Source organism: Schistocerca piceifrons, chromosome 1 (assembly GCF_021461385.2).
Source record: "Schistocerca piceifrons isolate TAMUIC-IGC-003096 chromosome 1, iqSchPice1.1, whole genome shotgun sequence".
Lineage (NCBI taxonomy): Eukaryota > Metazoa > Arthropoda > Insecta > Orthoptera > Acrididae > Schistocerca > Schistocerca piceifrons.
In genome coordinates, this window is record NC_060138.1 from 1,183,474,771 (window position 1) to 1,183,492,146 (window position 17,376).

Sequence of the window (17,376 nt, forward strand, 5' to 3'; positions counted from 1 at the left end):
ACGGCAGTCACTAATCTTGATGAACTGTGGTATCGTGTTGAAGCTGCATGGGCAGCTGTACCTTTACACGCTATCCAAGCTCTGTTTGACTCAATACCCAGGCGTTTCAAGGCCGTTATTACGGCCAGAGGTGGTCGTTCTGGGTACTGATTTTTCTGGATCTATGCACCCAAATTGCGTGAAAATTTAATCGCATGTCAGTTCTAGTGTAATATATTTGTCCAATGAATACCCGTTTATCATCTGCATTTCTTCATGGTGTAGCAATTTTAATGGCCAGTAGTGTATCATGCATAAAATTCGGGAAGAGCCGACAAGTGCGAGAATTATCGCACAGTTAGCTTAATTGTTCTTGCATCTAAGTTGTGGAAAAGAATAATACACTGAAGAACGGAAAAGAATATTGAAGATATCTAAGATGACGAACAGTTAGGCTTTAGGCACCAGAGAGGCAGTCTGAAGTTGTGGTTCATAATGAGGGAAAGACTGAAGAAAAATCAGCACACCTTTATAGGATTTGTTGTGTTGGAAGAAGCGTTGAAACTGTAAAATGGTGCAAGGTGTTCGAAATTTTGAGAAAATCGAGGGTAGGCTAGAGGATAATATTCAATATTTGCAAGAACGAAGACTGAACAATAAGACTGGAAGACCACGGAAGAAGTGGTGGGATTGTACAGGGTGTAGGACAGGGATGTAGTTTTTCACCCCTACTGCTCAATCTATACATCGAAGAAGCAATGACGGAAAAAAGGGAGATTCAACAGTGGCATTACAATTCAGGGTGAAAGGATATCAACATTCGCTGATGAAAATGCTGTTCTTAGTGAATGTGATCAAGACTCACAAGAGCTCTTGGATGGAAAGAACGGTCTAATGAGCACACAATATGGGCAGAAAGTAAATTGAAGAAAGACAAAAGTAACGAAAAATATCAGAAATGAGAACAGTGAAAAACTTGACATCCGAGTTGGGGATCGCGAAGTAGACGAAGTTAATGAATTCTGATACCTGGACACAAAATAATTCATGATGAATGGAGCAGGTACGACATAAAAATCTGACTAGCACTGGCGAAAAGTGCACATCTGGCCAATAGGAGACTGATGTTATCAAGCATAGGTCTTAATTTGAGGGGAAAAAATACTGAAAATATTCGTTTGGAGTACGGCATTGTATGGTAGTGAAACACGGACCGTGGGAAAAGCGGAATAGAAGAGAATCGAAGCATTTGACATGTGGAGGTACAGACGAATGTTGAAAACTAAGTGGACTGATAAGGTAAGGAATGAGGAGGTTCTGTGCAGAATCGGAAAGGAAAGGATTATCTGGAAAACACTGACAAGGAGAAGGGAGCGGATGATAGGAAATCTGTTACGACATGAGGGAATGACTACCACGGTACCAGAGGGAGCTGTAGAGCGCAAAAACTGCAGAGGAAGACAGAGATTGAAATACATCCACCAAATAATTGAGGACATAGGTTGCAAGTGCTACTCTAAGATGAAAAAGTGGAGACAGGAGATGATTCGTGGAAGGCTGTATAAGGAACAGAAAGGGGACTGCAGAACGCAACAGCACAGAGGAAGAAGATATTTCCTACCAACTGACCATATAGCGGAGAACTGAATTACTGGAGTGGGGAGAAGTACGTGAGTCTTGACATAGGTCATGTTTGGCAGTCAATACGTAGGGGAAGCACAGGCGTTCTAGCTTGATACTCTGAATATTCTTTATTAAATGTTAGCTATCAAAGTTCACTTTTGGCAAATACTAAGAGGAGCCTATCGATCGTTAGAGGTTTAATATAACAACGCTACTATCCAGTAATGCAGATAATTCATTGGAGTAAGTAGGGTTGCTAGGGAGTTTTAGAAAGTACGCAAGACATGCTGAATACGCGCCAATCTCGCCAATTTGCGGTAAGATGTACGCGGGGCTTATTTTTACTGATAGTACTTTTTTACCATGCCCTCAAATTTTATTAACATTTTGAGATGAATAATTTCAGACTAATTGCTTGAAACTGCTTTACGGTGTACGCTAATAAATACATCGTAATGGTATCCTGGGACTTAGCTCAAGTAGATTAGCTACCAGCTCGTCTAATTATAATCACAGTTCGCCTGTTTGTATTTTATGAAGAATCCACTGCGCTACAATAACTGCTTTGGGGGATAACATCAATGACAGATCTTCAGTTGTCATTTATTTTGCGCACCTGCAAACATAAACGTGTCAACGAGAGATTCTCAGAAAACAGTTAGGAGGAAATCCTACGCGTCGATTTATTAAGATAATGCGGGAACAGAAAAGCTTGTGTAGAGTATTTTCGGATGGGGAGGTGTGGCCATTTACACTAGACGCCATCAACACCACCTTCTCTGGATCCATGGCGAAAATGACAAACTTTTATGGAAGTCTGGTACTACGGGGAATCTTGCAAACAACATTCGTAAACTGTCGAGTCACATCATTACTGCCATCTCCAGCACTCCACAAGACTCCTCAAAATCTGTTCAAAAGTATATCATGTGTTCATATACTAAAGTGACGATAGTTCTGAGAGTCGAAAGTTGGGATCAATTTTATAACTGCACACTACTCGGAATGCAACAATGCTCTGTAACTGTTATTCATTACTGAAGTATACAACGAAATAAATAGGAGGCACCAAATGATAATACAATAAAGAAAATATAAAACACAGACCCACTCATAGTAACTTTATAATTATAATACACTTAAATCTTAAAAGGTAGTAAGCAGAACACACCACTTGCTCAGGTAACTAAACACAGCTTTTAATAGTCAGCTGTTTATACCTCCATACTTCTTTGTTGAACGAAGTTGATTCACAAGATGTTTGCTTGTCCTTAACCTTAAGAAGTCATAGAATTAGTGGTCCACAGATCTGCAAAACTCTCTCTAATGCCACCTCCTAGTAATGCTGTATCCAAGAAAACTGTTTATACTCTACGTCTAAAATGATAGAGAGTTCTTTTAAGCTCTCTATATGGCCAGAATATATGTTAAAGAAATAATACGTAGTGTTATGGTATGTTACATTAGGGATACGTATTTATATAAAATATAGATGCTTTTACAATGCTAAGAATATAAAAAACTTACCTGTTGAAACGTCACATGGCCGAGAATTTGGTTTGAATACTAGAGAATACGGAGGGTTGGGCCTCTGTTACTGTCGTTCTGGCACGACGTTTGCTCCCTGCGGGTTACCACTGCTTACTACAAAGGTGCTGATGGTAAACATGCTGTTTACAGGTTCAACGATAACATGCACCACCAGGGACCGCTACCACCGTCCACATCGGCAGCGCTGCTGTCACGGACTACCTTGAGTCAGCGGATCACGTGACCCTCGAGAGCTGGTGGATATTCCTCGGCCGCAGTATAATTACGCCGTGCCGCACGCTCCAGCGGTCAGTAGCAGTCGCAGCTTCGCTGCAGGCCAGTCAAGCCGATCCCCGTCGGCGCCCCAGCTGACTACACGACGCTTCGCTTTGCCCCCCCAAAAGCCATCAGCACACTCCCTGGGGTCCAATGTGATGATGTAGTTCCGTGGTAGTGATTATGTCATGACGTTCGTCAGTGTTAGTGTTGCTACGTTCGTACTGATCGAGGATGGTCGTTTCTGCTATCATTTTCTTATGTGGAACTTTGCTTTTCGATGGTGGGACTGTGACATATATTAAATGTCAAATCTGACTGTGGAATCATCAGTCATTGCGTCCAATACAGACTACTGTCCAATACGAAGACAAAAATATTTCTAAAAACCAGAACGCCTTTAGACGTCTCGGCAGACCTAAGGGCGGGGGGGGGGGGGGGGGGGAAGGGGGAAGGGGGGCAGGACAAGGGGACTGGAGTCGAAGCAGTCCCTGCCAAACTGGGACAGCTGGTGACTATCTATACACAACATTCAACTGAATAAGAAACAGAAACGGGGAACTTTAATAGTACAAGGGCTATTCGGATAGTAAGGAACGATCAGTCGCGAAATACGAGGGTAATCCAAAAAGTAAGGTCTCCTATTTTTTTTATAAGTACATAGACCTGTTTATTTCTACAATGGTTTACATCAGTTTACAGCTTAAACATTTAGCTATTTTTCGACATAATCAACATTTCTGTCGATGCATTTTTGTGGTCGCTGTGGCAGTTTTTGCTGCCTATGTCATACCAGCTCGCCGCCATGCTGTTTAGAAAGTCATGAACCTCTTCTTTCACCTCGTCGCCAGAGCTGAATCGCTGGGACCACAATAAACGCTGGCAGGTACTGTGAGACTCTGAAAAAACTGAAACGGGCAATTCAGAACCGGAGAAGACGAATGTTGAGCAAGGGCGTACACATTCTCCATGACAAAGCTCTCCCACACATCGCTCAGCAAACCGTTGCCGTCCTGCAACAGTTTCAGTGGAACACAATCACCCACACACCCTATAGTCCTGACTTGGCGCCCAGTGGCTATCATCTGTTTCCTAGGTTAATAGAACATTTGGCCGGAAACCGATTCAGCTCCGACGACGAGGTGAAAGAAGAGGTTCATACCTTTCTGAACAGCATGGTGGCGAGCTTGTATGACATGGGCATACAAAAACTGCCACAGCGTCTACAAAAATGCATCGATAGAAATGGTGATGTCGAAAAATAGCTAAATGTTCAAGCTGTAAACTGATGTAAACCATTGTAGAAATAAACAGCTCCATATACTCATTAAAAAATAGGAGGCCTTACATTTGGGATTACCCTCGTAGAAACCACAAATTCGTTTTATTTCCAACAGTTAGCTACATCTTCCAGGTACTCCTGTACGTAATCGCCGCTCCGACTTAGAAACTGTAGCGTGTATTTTGTTTGAGAAGAAACGTTCATAGATAAAAGTGACATCGGCAAAGCTGTCCTGGTTAGCGACGATTTGCTTAGATGGACGCCGACAGAATGGTACACTGTTCTAGAAATCATTCTCATGGAATTACTGGTGAGTGCGTTCATATAAGGTTTGGACCGATGACATTGTACAATCCGATGTGCGCTGATTTTAGGAATGTCAGTCTCCTGTTCAAGCTGTCGTGTGTTCACGTTCAGATTCATGAGAACATGAACGACAACAGTCACAGCGAAGGTTTCGAATTCTACGACAGTTAAAGTGCCTCGGGTTGAAACTTACCTTTTCCTGAAGCTTCAGAAGACTAGAAAACTTCCCTTGGGAAGGTGGGTCATTATCACGGCATTGCTCTCTGCAGAGGTCTGCCTGCCTCCCACCACACTAAAAGAAAATTAATGACAAGGCACTTTTTAACAAAAGACTGCGTTTACTGTAAATAATGTGTCGTTCAAAAGTACTACAGTACTATTATACATTCCCATACTGAAAATAAATATTATTCCAGTTAGTCTTCTGAGAACATTCTTCAATAATGAGAAGTAATTCTACTTTCACTTCGTTGGTGTACATTATTTTCACCTAAACCTGAAGAAGTAGCTTGAGCCACACATTTACCAAATATAGAATGATGAAAGTAATTTGGAAGACGATCTAGCCCCAGAAATGTGAAGTAACACTGTAGGGTAGCGGAGATTTCATGTCGTATATTGAGCATTCAATCTACGTCGTTCCCATTGTCTGTAGTACAGTACACATTCCATCTATGCCGTACCCAGTGTCCTGAAAATACGTTTACATTTCAACTACAGAAAAGTTTCAAAAATTGAATGCGACAGCTGAAAGTCCGCAGCTCGTGGTCGTGCGGTAGCGTTCTCGCTTCCCACGCCCGGGTTCCCGGGTTCGATTCCCGGCGGGGTCAGGGATTTTCTCTGCCTCGTGATGACTGGGTGTTGTGTGATGTCCTTAGGTTAGTTAGGTTTAAGTAGTTCTAAGTTCTAGGGGACTGATGACCATAGATGTTAAGTCCCATGGTGCTCAGAGCCATTTTTGCGACAGCTGGAAGAAGAAAGGAAGTAGGTCTACTGTTCCTAATCTATGTACATGACTTAGCAGACAACATGAGCGGCCCTCTTAGATTATATGCAGGTAGTACTGTCCTTCAGCGTCTAATAATGTCATCAGAAGATGAAAACCAATTGTAAAAGGATTTAGACAAGAAGTGCCAGTTGATTCTAAAGAACGAAAAGCTTGAGGTCATCCACATCAGTAGTAAAAAGAATTCTTTATCCTTCGGGTCACGGTAAATCATTACAGTCACAATTACAATAACGAACAGCTTAAACTCGAACGCTCACATAGATAATGGTGTGAGTAAGACGTGCCAAATAACGCATTTTATTGTCAGAATTATTACAATATGGAACCAGTCCACTAAGGAGACAGCCTAGATATGCTTGTACTTCCTCTGCTAGAGTACTGTTATGCGGTACGGGATCCTCATCAGTTAAAATTGCCAGAAGACACCGAAAAGTTCAAAGAAGGGGAGCTCGTTTTGTAATGTCACGAAAAAGAGAGAGTGCCATGGGTATGGTACATGAGTTGTGCTGTCAGTCACTAAAACCACAACCGATTCCTTAGCGGCGAGATCCGTTTTGCCAAATTTGAATCATCAGTTCCTCTTCTGAACACGAAGATACTCTGTTGACGTCCACTTACGTAGGGAGATAAAACGTCGTAACAAAATGAGAGCTCTCACGGAAAGATTTAAGTGTTAGTTTCTCCCGGGTGCTGTTCAAGAGTAGAGCGGTAAGGAAACGGCGTTAAAATCCTGCGATAAGACATCTGTTAGGTGCTTAAGAGTGAATTCCAGAGAAGTTCGGTACGGTACATGGAGATGCGTTTAACTTCTTATACACTGAAGCGCCAAGGAAACTGGTATAGGCATGCGTATTCAAATACAGGCAGATAAAGGCGCAGCGGGGGGTAACGCCTCTATAAGACAACAATTTTCCCGTATGACCTTCCCGTGAGTGTGACCGTTAAAATCAGGAATCCGGTGAAGCATCGCTGCGGCCGGAAAAAGATTCTGCAAGAACAGGTTCAACGATGACTGAAGAGAATCTTTCAGCGTGACAGAAGTGCAAACCTTCCTCAAATTGCTGCAAATTTCAATGCTGCGCCATCAACAAGTGTCAGAGTGCGAACCATTCAACGGAACATCATCGATATAGGCTTTCGAAGCCGAAGGCCCACACGTGTACCCTTGATAATTGCACGACACATAGGTTTACGCCTCGCCTGGGCCCATCAACACCGGCATTGGACTGTTGATGACTGGAAACAAGTTGCCTGGTCGGACGAGTCTCGTTTCATGTCGTATCGAGCGGATGGACGTGTAGGGGTATGAAGACAACCTCAATAATCCATGGACCCTGTATGTCACCAGGGGACTGTTCAAGCTGGTGGAGGCTCTGTAATGATGTGGGTCATGTGCAGTTGGAGTGATATGGGACCCCTGATACGTCTAGATACGACTCTGACAGATGACACGTACGTAAAAATCCTGTCTGATCACCTGCATCCATTCATGTTCATTGTGCATTCCGACGGACTTGGGCAATTCCAGCAGGACAATGCAACACCCAACACGTCCAGAATTGCTACAGAGTGGTTCCAGGAACAGTCTTCTAAATTTAAACACTTCCGCTGTCCACCAATCTCCACAGACATGAACATTATTGAGCATATCTGGGATGCCTTGAAACGTGCTGTTCCAAAGATGTCTGCAGCCCCTCGTACTCTTACGGATTTACGGACAGCCCTGCAGGATTCATGGAGTTAATTCCCTCAAGGACGACTTCAGCGTGTTCGCGGCGACCCTACACGATATTAGGCAAGTGTAGCGCTTTCTTTGGCTCTTCAGTGTACAACGGCGATGCCATTAGATAAAATAATGATGGGAAAGGCATTCTTCGACGGTCCTTTCAAAGAAACCATCGCTTATACGTCTTCGGGAAACCACCGAAAACCCAAATCTAGGTTGACAGAGGGGATTTGAACTGCTCACCAACGGCTGCTGCAAGAACAGTGTGTTACCACTAGAGTTCGGATTTTGCATATTTTGCATATCATTTTTTAAGGTACCTGGTGTTGCATCTTTACCAATTATGATATTCGGGAGATATTAGGCTACTTTAAATTCAAATTTGAAATGCATATATTTGCATATTTTTGCGTTTGAGCGTATTATTGTCTTATTTAGAGGAAATGGCAGTAAAGATGCATATGTTTCACATTTAGAGGTCATATTGAGGTTATTTTTATTCCCTGAGAACCCAAGAACCTCCCAGAATATTAGACCAATAAATTTCGAAAATTTGTTAATATGGGACGAGTCATCGGAATAAACGCCTTTCGGGTAGACGCGGGTAGCTTACAGAGGGACATAGTCTTTTTTTCCACTTAGGAAGTCTACCGGGTAAGGATGCTAATGATGGTTCATTGTTGCAAGACGGATTATCGGAGTAGAAACGTGCGTCGGTATTTGTTGCCCGCAGTTAATGCGTGTTCAGATCGCTCACCTGATCTCTGCAGTGCACCAACAATGACCTACTAGCTATTGTTGACATTTCGGAATATGAATCATTCTTGTGTGTGTTTCCTTGCTGTTCACATCGACTCTTTGCTACCTTCGTCAAATTACAAATATTCCCAGGCCAAATTTATGGAAATGGATAGGGAGTGATTGTGCTTTCACAATGGTCGGAAAAAATCATATTCTGCCAACTATGTGAAAAAGAGATAACTTAAATTTAGTTTTTTTCCTTTTCGATGATTCTTCCACGAAATTAAAACAATTATTAAGTTCATTTGAAAATTTGCGTGCATGTTTTCATGTACGAATGGAAAGGAACAAAACAAACCTTTATGAATAACCTTCGGCGTTCTTCAAATTAAAAAAAAAGTAGAATATTGTGAGGGGATCGAAGCAAAAAGTTTTAGAAACTTACTTCAAGTCTTAATTAATTTTTTTTTTGAGTGACCATACCGCATGTACGCACTGTTCCCTTACATTTTGTACAACTGTACGTACTTAATGATATTTATTCACATCTACAACGCTTTAGGTCAGGGTTGAGAAAAAATCTCGACTGAATCAGCATAAAAAGTCATCTCAGCACCAGAACAACGTAACCAAGACACGGTTAAAACCTTCACAGCAACCATTGATCTCCTCATTTTCGAAGCATATGGACGACAAAAATGAGTTCAATGAAGATCTTTGTGAGGCTTTAATAAAAGCAAACATCCCCTTGAGTAAGCTGGAGAATGAAGGATTAAGGATCTTCTTGAAAAAATATACAGGAAAAGATATTCCTCACGAGTCAACGCTCTAAAAGAACTATGTGGATCCACTGTATGAAAAGGTAAGGTTTTTTGGTAATTTTTATGAATGTATGTGAAAATATGTAATTACAGCGTGTTACACAGCCTATCTTTCATCCGAGCGCACTTGTGGTGGCTTTTCAGATCTAATTGAGAAACTTGAGATTCGTAACATGGAAGTTACAAAGGCAGTGGCTCTCTTCGAAGGACTCAGGACACAGACCATCAGTTGGCAGGTCCGATCGATGAGAGACTTTGAAAAAATTGGATGCAGTTCTTCATATGAATCCTGGTTGGCCTACGATTCGGAAGATCGCTCAGTTACTGTAAGGAGAGGCATGTTCCGAAAATCTTGATGATTTCACGTCGTCTTATGTCGCTACTCTTAAATTTTTACATTTACTTTCATGTGATGTCGAACGATCATTTTAGTGATTGAAAATGTTATCTGACCACGAAGAATTTTCATGCAAAGAATGTGGAAAAAATGTTGGTAGTTCAAACAGACTCTAATTTTTAGAATTTACCAAACTTATCATGTAAATATCTATGTTATACTTCATTTTATTCATTGAATTATAGTCATTATTGAAAATATTTGTTGGTTATTCATTAATTTTCCAAAGTATGATGCATATTTTAAAGAATTCATCTAATAGAAATGCCTGATGAAACAATTTTAGCTGAATATTTAAAGGCATGTACTGGCAGTAAGAGCATATTTTAACTTCATATTTCGAGGAGTTTTGGCGCATATTTCGTGGGTTTTAAGTGCATATCGATCAGAACACTAGTTATCACTGACTTGGCACGAAATCAGGGACGAATCATTTAAATTTCAATTGGAATCAAATCTGCCGGTACAAGGATGAACGCCACTTTGAATGTTCTGTTGCGGAGTCAATGTGAATGAAAATTATAGCACACAGTGGCTTCCGTATTATTTCTTATCGTCTATTGTTTGTGATCGCTAGCGAGGCACGTGATAATGGCCACTCCTGTTTGCGCAGCTGCACCCAACGGTAGGCATGTTTCACCTGCATTATTATAGTGTTTCGCTGCATTTGTGGTTGGCTCTGAGCACTATGGGACTTAACTTCTAAGGTCATCAGTCCACTAGAACTTAGAACTACTTAAACCTAACTAACCTAAGGACATCACACACATCCAAGCCCGAGGCAGGATTCGAACCTGCGACCGTAGCGGCCACGCGGTTCCAGACTGTAGCGCCTTTAACCGCTTGGCCACACCGGCCGGCGCTGCATTTGTACTTACTAATCACTGAAAGATTGTGGGCGTTGTCTTGGGGTGAATTACTTTACATTTTTATTAAGCTGTGCGTGGTCTTATGATGCATTAGTTAGTGGGTCTCACATACATTTGTTTCGCAAGCGTACTGCGTTAGACCGGAACCTTTCTCACAGGTTAAAACCGTAGGCTGGGAATCGAACCTTGCGCTTCTAGGACAAAACTCTTAGCGATTGAGCTGTTTAGGCACGATTCCCGACAAGCTCTCATTGAAGCTCTGTACTAGAACCACTCTTCCTTTCAAAAAAATGGTTCAAATGGCTCTGAGTACTATGGGACTTAACATCTAGGGTCATCAGTCCCCTAGAACTTAGAACTACTTAAATCTAACTAACCTAAGAACATCACACAACACCCAGCTATCACGAGGCAGAGAAAATCCCTGACCCCGCCGGGAATCGAACCCGGGAACCCGGGCGTGGGAAGCGAGAACGCTACCGCACGACCACGAGATGCGGACACTCTTCCTTTCCCTTTCTTCCCAGAAGTATCTGTGTTACTAAATGACCGCGAATCTATTACCTAGTCACACAATCACTTTTGCAGGTTGTCTGTTATTACTGACTGGAAAACATAAAATTAAAATGCTGTCGTAATCTACCAATAGTCTTACATTAGAAGTTTAATGCAATAAGTCAAGTATTAAAGTTCAAAACTGTGTCTATCTCTTGAGGCAGCGCTACTCATAGCGCGCAAATTACCCAGACTATACTTGTATTGTGATTCTTGAGTTTCTCTCGACGTATTTGATAATCAAAATATCCGCAGGTGTGCTGCCGGTCTATAGTGTCCAACGGGCACAATATTTCGGCGATCATACATGTCGCCACCATCAGGTGAACTGACGGACTGAGCTCCTGTGAACGTGCCGGCACGGAAATCCGTACGCTATGGCTGCTCAGAGGGAACTGGGTTCGGTCGCGGCGGCGGCCGATTTAAATACCCTCCGCCCGCGGCGCGCTCCCTCCGCCGTCCGCGCCCCGCGCCACGCTCGAGCGGTGGAACAGATTGCGACGGCGTCTGAGATGACGTCGGTGTGATGGATCTGTCCGCCGTGGTCGTCACAACTATACGTTTGCTCGATTTACTCTTGATTAACCCGATCGCTGGTTCCCAAGCCTTGCTAAGATTATAGCCACAGTCACGGTTTATGAGGTCGTCATTGGTGCGAATTTCAATGGCCTCTCTAACAACGCTGTCCCAGTATCTCGACGTCTGTACCAGAATCCTCGTGCGGTCATACTCCATGGCGTGATTTTCCGACAAACAATGTTCAGCGACCGCCGATTTGCTCGGATACATCAGTCGAGTGTGCCTCTGGTGTTCACGGCATCGATCCTCGACGGTACGCATCGTCTGACCAATATACGACTTGCCACATTGACGCGGAATCTGGTACACGCCGGCCTTCCTCCAACCGAGGTCATCTTTGGCCCTCCCCACCAGTGCACAAGTTTTATTTGGAGGACAAAACGCAGTTCCGACCCTATGTTTCTTCAGAATGCCGACGAATTTCCCCGAGAATGCGCCTGTGTATGGAATAAATGCAGTGCCTACCTCCTCCCTCGTGACTTCATCCATCTCAACAGGTTGTGCTGCAGTGGTTGGGAGGAGAGCACGTTGAATCTGTCACTCTGAGTACCCATTTTTTCGAAATACAGTTCTCAGATGTTCCAATTCCTGGGGTAGACTCTCTGCGTCGGAGATAGTGCGCGCCCTATGCACTAGAGTTTTAAGTACCCCATTCCTCTGTGAAGGGTGGTGGCAGCTGTCTGTGTGCAAATACAGATCAGTGTGCCGAGGAAATACGTCGTGAAACTTGTCGTGCGTTGACGAAATCCAAGCCGATGAAGTCAAATATCAGCAGTAAAGAGAGGGCGGCATTTCGTGATCTGAGGGAGCGCTCTGAAATTGTTGTCTTACCGGCTGACAAAGGCAATGCTACAGTTGTTGTCTCCCATAAGGACTACACTGATAAGATGCAGAGCCTGCTAAATGACGATTCCTCCCGGAAGATCAGCGTTGACCCTACAAAGAAGGTGGAGAACAAGACGAGGGCGCTTCTCAAGGACGCAGATTTACCGGAGGGTGACGCTAAGAAATTGTTACCCCAAGGTCCGGTACCGCCTAGACTATATGGACTCCCGAAGGTTCACAAAGAGGGGGTGAAGACAACCAGCATCGCACGCGGAGTGCAAGCTGAGCTTAATATCTGCAGCATAGTGCCCAGAGTCGATCGCGGTCCTCTGGTTTGGAGCCGTGTGGAGGGTCTAAACCAGAGGCTCAGACGACTATGCGACTATAATGGTTGCAAATTCATCGACCTCCGTTATTGGGTGGAGAACTGTAGGGCCCCCATAGACAGGTCAGGCGTGCACTACACACCGGAAGCAGCTACTAGGGTAGCAGAGTACGTGTGGCGTGCACACGGGGGTTTTTTAGGTTAGAGGGATCCCCCCTTGGGCGAAACGATAAAATACCTGACGGCTTACCAGAGAGGACATTATCATCGTTGATAAAGAACGTCCGTCCTCAGAGACAAAAAATAGGAAAAGTTAACGTAATATTGGTAAACTGCAGGAGTATCCAGGGCAATGTTCCTGAATTAGTATCTCTTATTGAAGGAAATAGTGCGCATATAGTATTAGGAACGGAAAGTTGGTTAAAACCGGAAGTGAACAGTAACGAAATCCTAGACACAGAATGGAATATATACCGCAAGGATAGGATAAACGCCAATGGTAGAGGAGTATTTATAGCAGTAAAGAATTCAATAATATCCAGTGAAGTTATTAGCGAATGCGAATGTGTAATAATCTGGGTTAAGTTAAGTATCAAAGGTGGGTCAGATATGATAGTCGGATGCTTCTATAGACCACCTGCATCAGCAACCGTAGTAGTTGAGCGCCTCAGAGAGAACCTGCAGAACGTCGTGAAGAAGTTTCGTGATCATACTATTGTAATAGGGGGAGACTTCAATCTACCAGGTATAGAATGGGATAGTCACACAATCAGAACTGGAGCCAGGGACAGAGACTCTTGTGACATTATCCTGACTGCCTTGTCCGAGAATTACTTCGAGCAGATAGTTAGAGAACCAACTCGTGAAGCTAACGTTTTAGACCTCATAGCAACAAATAGACCGGAACTTTTCGACTCCGTGAATGTAGAAGAGGGTATCAGTGATCATAAGTCAGTGGTTGCATCAATGACTACAAGTGTAATAAGAAATGCCAAGAAAGGAAGGAAAATATATTTGCTTAACAAGAGTGATAGGGCACAAATCGCAGAATATCTGAGTGACCACCATCAAACGTTCATTTCTGAGGAAGAGGATGTGGAACAAAAATGGAAAAAATTCAGAAACATCGTCCAGTACGCCTTAGATAAGTTCGTACCGACTAAGGTCCAAAGCGAGGGGAAAGATCCACCGTGGTATAACAATCATGTACGAAAGGTACTACGGAAACAAAGAAAGCTTCATCATAGGTTTAAGAGTAGTCGAATCATAGCTGATAAGGAAAAGCTGAACGAAGCGAAAAAGAGCGTAAAGAGAGCAATGAGAGAAGCATTCAACGAATTCGAACATAAAACATTGGCAAACAATCTAAACAAGAACCCTAAAAAGTTTTGGTCATATGTAAAATCGGTAAGCGGATCTAAATACCCTATTCAGTCACTCGTTGACCACGATGGCACCGAAACAGAGGACGACCGAAGAAAGGCAGAAATACTAAATTCGGTGTTCCGAAACTGTTTCACTGCGGAAAATCGTAACACGGTCCCTGACTTCAGCCGTCGCACGGACGCCAAAATGGAAAATATTGAAATAAACGATATCGGAATTGAAAAACAACTGCTATCACTTAGTAGCGGAAAAGCATCCGGACCAGACGAGATACCCTTAAGATTCTACAGTGATTATGCTAAAGAACTTGCCCCCTTTCTATCAGCAATTTATCGTAGATCGCTGGAAGAACGTAAAGTACCTAGCGACTGGAAGAAAGCGCAGGTCGTTCCCATTTTCAAGAAGGGTCATAAATCAGATGCGAATAATTATAGGCCTATTTCGCTTACGTCAATCTGTTGTAGAATAATGGAACATGTTTTGTGTTCTCGTATTATGACGTTCTTAGATAATACAAATCTCCTTCATCATAACCAACATGGATTCCGCAAACAGAGATCATGTGAAACTCAGCTCGCCCTATTTGCCCAAGAAATTCACAGTGCCGTAGACACTGGCGAGCAGATTGATGCCGTATTCCTGGACTTCAGGAAGGCATCTGATACGGTTCCGCACTTACGTTTAGTGAAAAAAATACGAGCTTACGGAATATCGGACCAGGTTTGTGATTGGATTCAGGATTTCCTAGAAGAAAGAACACAACATGTCATTCTTAACGGTTCAAAATCTGCAGATGTAGAGGTAATTTCGGGAGTACCGCAGGGAAGCGTGATAGGACCTTTATTGTTTACAATATACATAAATGACTTAGTTGACAACATCGGTAGCTCCGTGAGGCTATTTGCAGATGACACGGTTGTCTACAAGAAAGTAGCAACATCAGAAGACTCGTACGTACTCCAGGAGGACCTGCAGAGGATTAATGCATGGTGCGACAGCTGGCAGCTTTCCCTAAACGTAGATAAATGTAATATAATGCGCATACATAGGGGCAGAAATCCATTCCAGTACGATTATGCCATAGGTGGTAAACCATTGGAAGCGGTAACGACCGTAAAATACTTAGGAGTTACTATCCGGAGCGATCTGAAGTGGAATGATCACATAAAACAAATAGTGGGAAAAGCAGGCGCCAGGTTGAGATTCATAGGAAGAATTCTAAGAAAATGTGACTCATCGACGAAAGAAGTAGCTTACAAAACGCTTGTTCGTCCGATTCTTGAGTATTGCTCATCAGTATGGGACCCTTACCAGGTTGGATTAATAGAAGAGATAGACATGATCCAGCGAAAAGTAGCGCGATTCGTCATGGGGACATTTAGTCAGCGCGAGAGCGTTACGGAGATGCTGAACAAGCTCCAGTGGCGGACACTTCAAGAAAGGCGTTACGCAATACGGAGAGGTTTATTATCGAAATTACGAGAGAGCACATTCCGGGAAGAGATGGGCAACATATTACTACCGCCCACATATATCTCGTGTAATGATCACAACGAAAAGATCCGAGAAATTAGAGCAAATACGGAGACTTACAAGCAGTCGTTCTTCCCACGCACAATTCGTGAATGGAACAGGGAAGGGGGGATCAGATAGTGGTACAATAAGTACCCTCCGCCACACACCGTAAGGTGGCTCGCGGAGTATAGATGTAGATGTAGATGTAGATGTACCATTACGCCCCATTGTCAGCAACATCAGGGCACCTACATATTTGTTGGCCAAATACCTGACGGGAATATTAAGTCCTTATGTGGGTAAATGCCCTCATCACATCCATAATTCCGTGGATTTTGCTAAACGCCTTGATAGCTTCAGGTTGGATGAGTCAGATATCATGGTGAGTTTTGACGTCGTTTCCTTGTTTACGAGGGTACCCCTGCGAGAGTCACTAGAATTGATTAGTCAGAAGTTTGACGAGAAGACCACTGAACTTTTTAGGCATGTCTTGACTTCCACGTATTTTCTTTTTAATGGAGAATACGACGAGCAAACGGAGGGAGTCGCCATAGGTAGCCCACTCTCACCGGTGGTAGCGAATTTGTACATGGAGAACATCGAGGAGGAAGCCCTGTCGTCATCCGTATGGAAACCTACTTGATTTTTCCGTTACGTGGACGACACGTTCGTCATCTGGCCACATGGTATGGATAAACTCCTTGACTTCCTTACACATCTAAACTCCATACACCCCAACATCAAATTCACTATGGAGACTGAAACGGAGGGTAAATTACCTTTCCTTGACGTCTTGGTCAAGAGAAGGGCTGACGGCACCCTAGGTCATGGGGTGTATCGGAAGACTACGCACACTGATCTGTATTTGCACACAGACAGCTGCCACCACCCTTCACAGAGGAATGGGGTACTTAAAACTCTAGTACATAGGGCGCGCACTATCTCCGACGCAGTCTACCCCAGGAATTGGAACATCTGAGAACTGTATTTCGAAAAAATGGGTACTCAGAGTGGCAGATTCAACGTGCTCTCCTCCCAACCACTGCAGCACAACCTGTTGAGATGGATGAAGTCACGAGGGAGGAGGTAGGCATTGCATTTATTCCATACACAGGCGCACTCTCGGGGATAATCGCCCGCATTCTGAAGAAACATCGGGTCGGAACTGTGTTTTGTCCTCCAAATAAAACTCGTGCACTGGTGGGGAGCGCCAAAGATGACCTCGGTTGGAGGAAGGCCGGCGTGTACCAGATTCCGTGTCAATGTGGCAAGTCGTATATTGGTCAGACGATGCGTACCGTCGAGGATCGATGCCGTGAACACCAGAGGCACTCTCGACTGATGTATTCGAGCAAGTCGGCGGTCGCTGAACATTGTTTGTCGGAAAATCACGCCATGGAGTATGACCGCACGAGGATTCTGGTACAGACGTCGAGATACTGGGACAGCGTTGTTAGAGAGGCCATCGAAATTCGCACCAATGACGACCTCATAAACCGTGACTGTGGCTATAATCTTAGCAAGGCTTGGGAACCAGCGATCGGGTTAATCAAGAGTAAATCGAGCAAACGTATAGTTGTGACGACCACGGCGGGCAGAGCCATCACACCGACGTCATCTCAGACGCCGTCG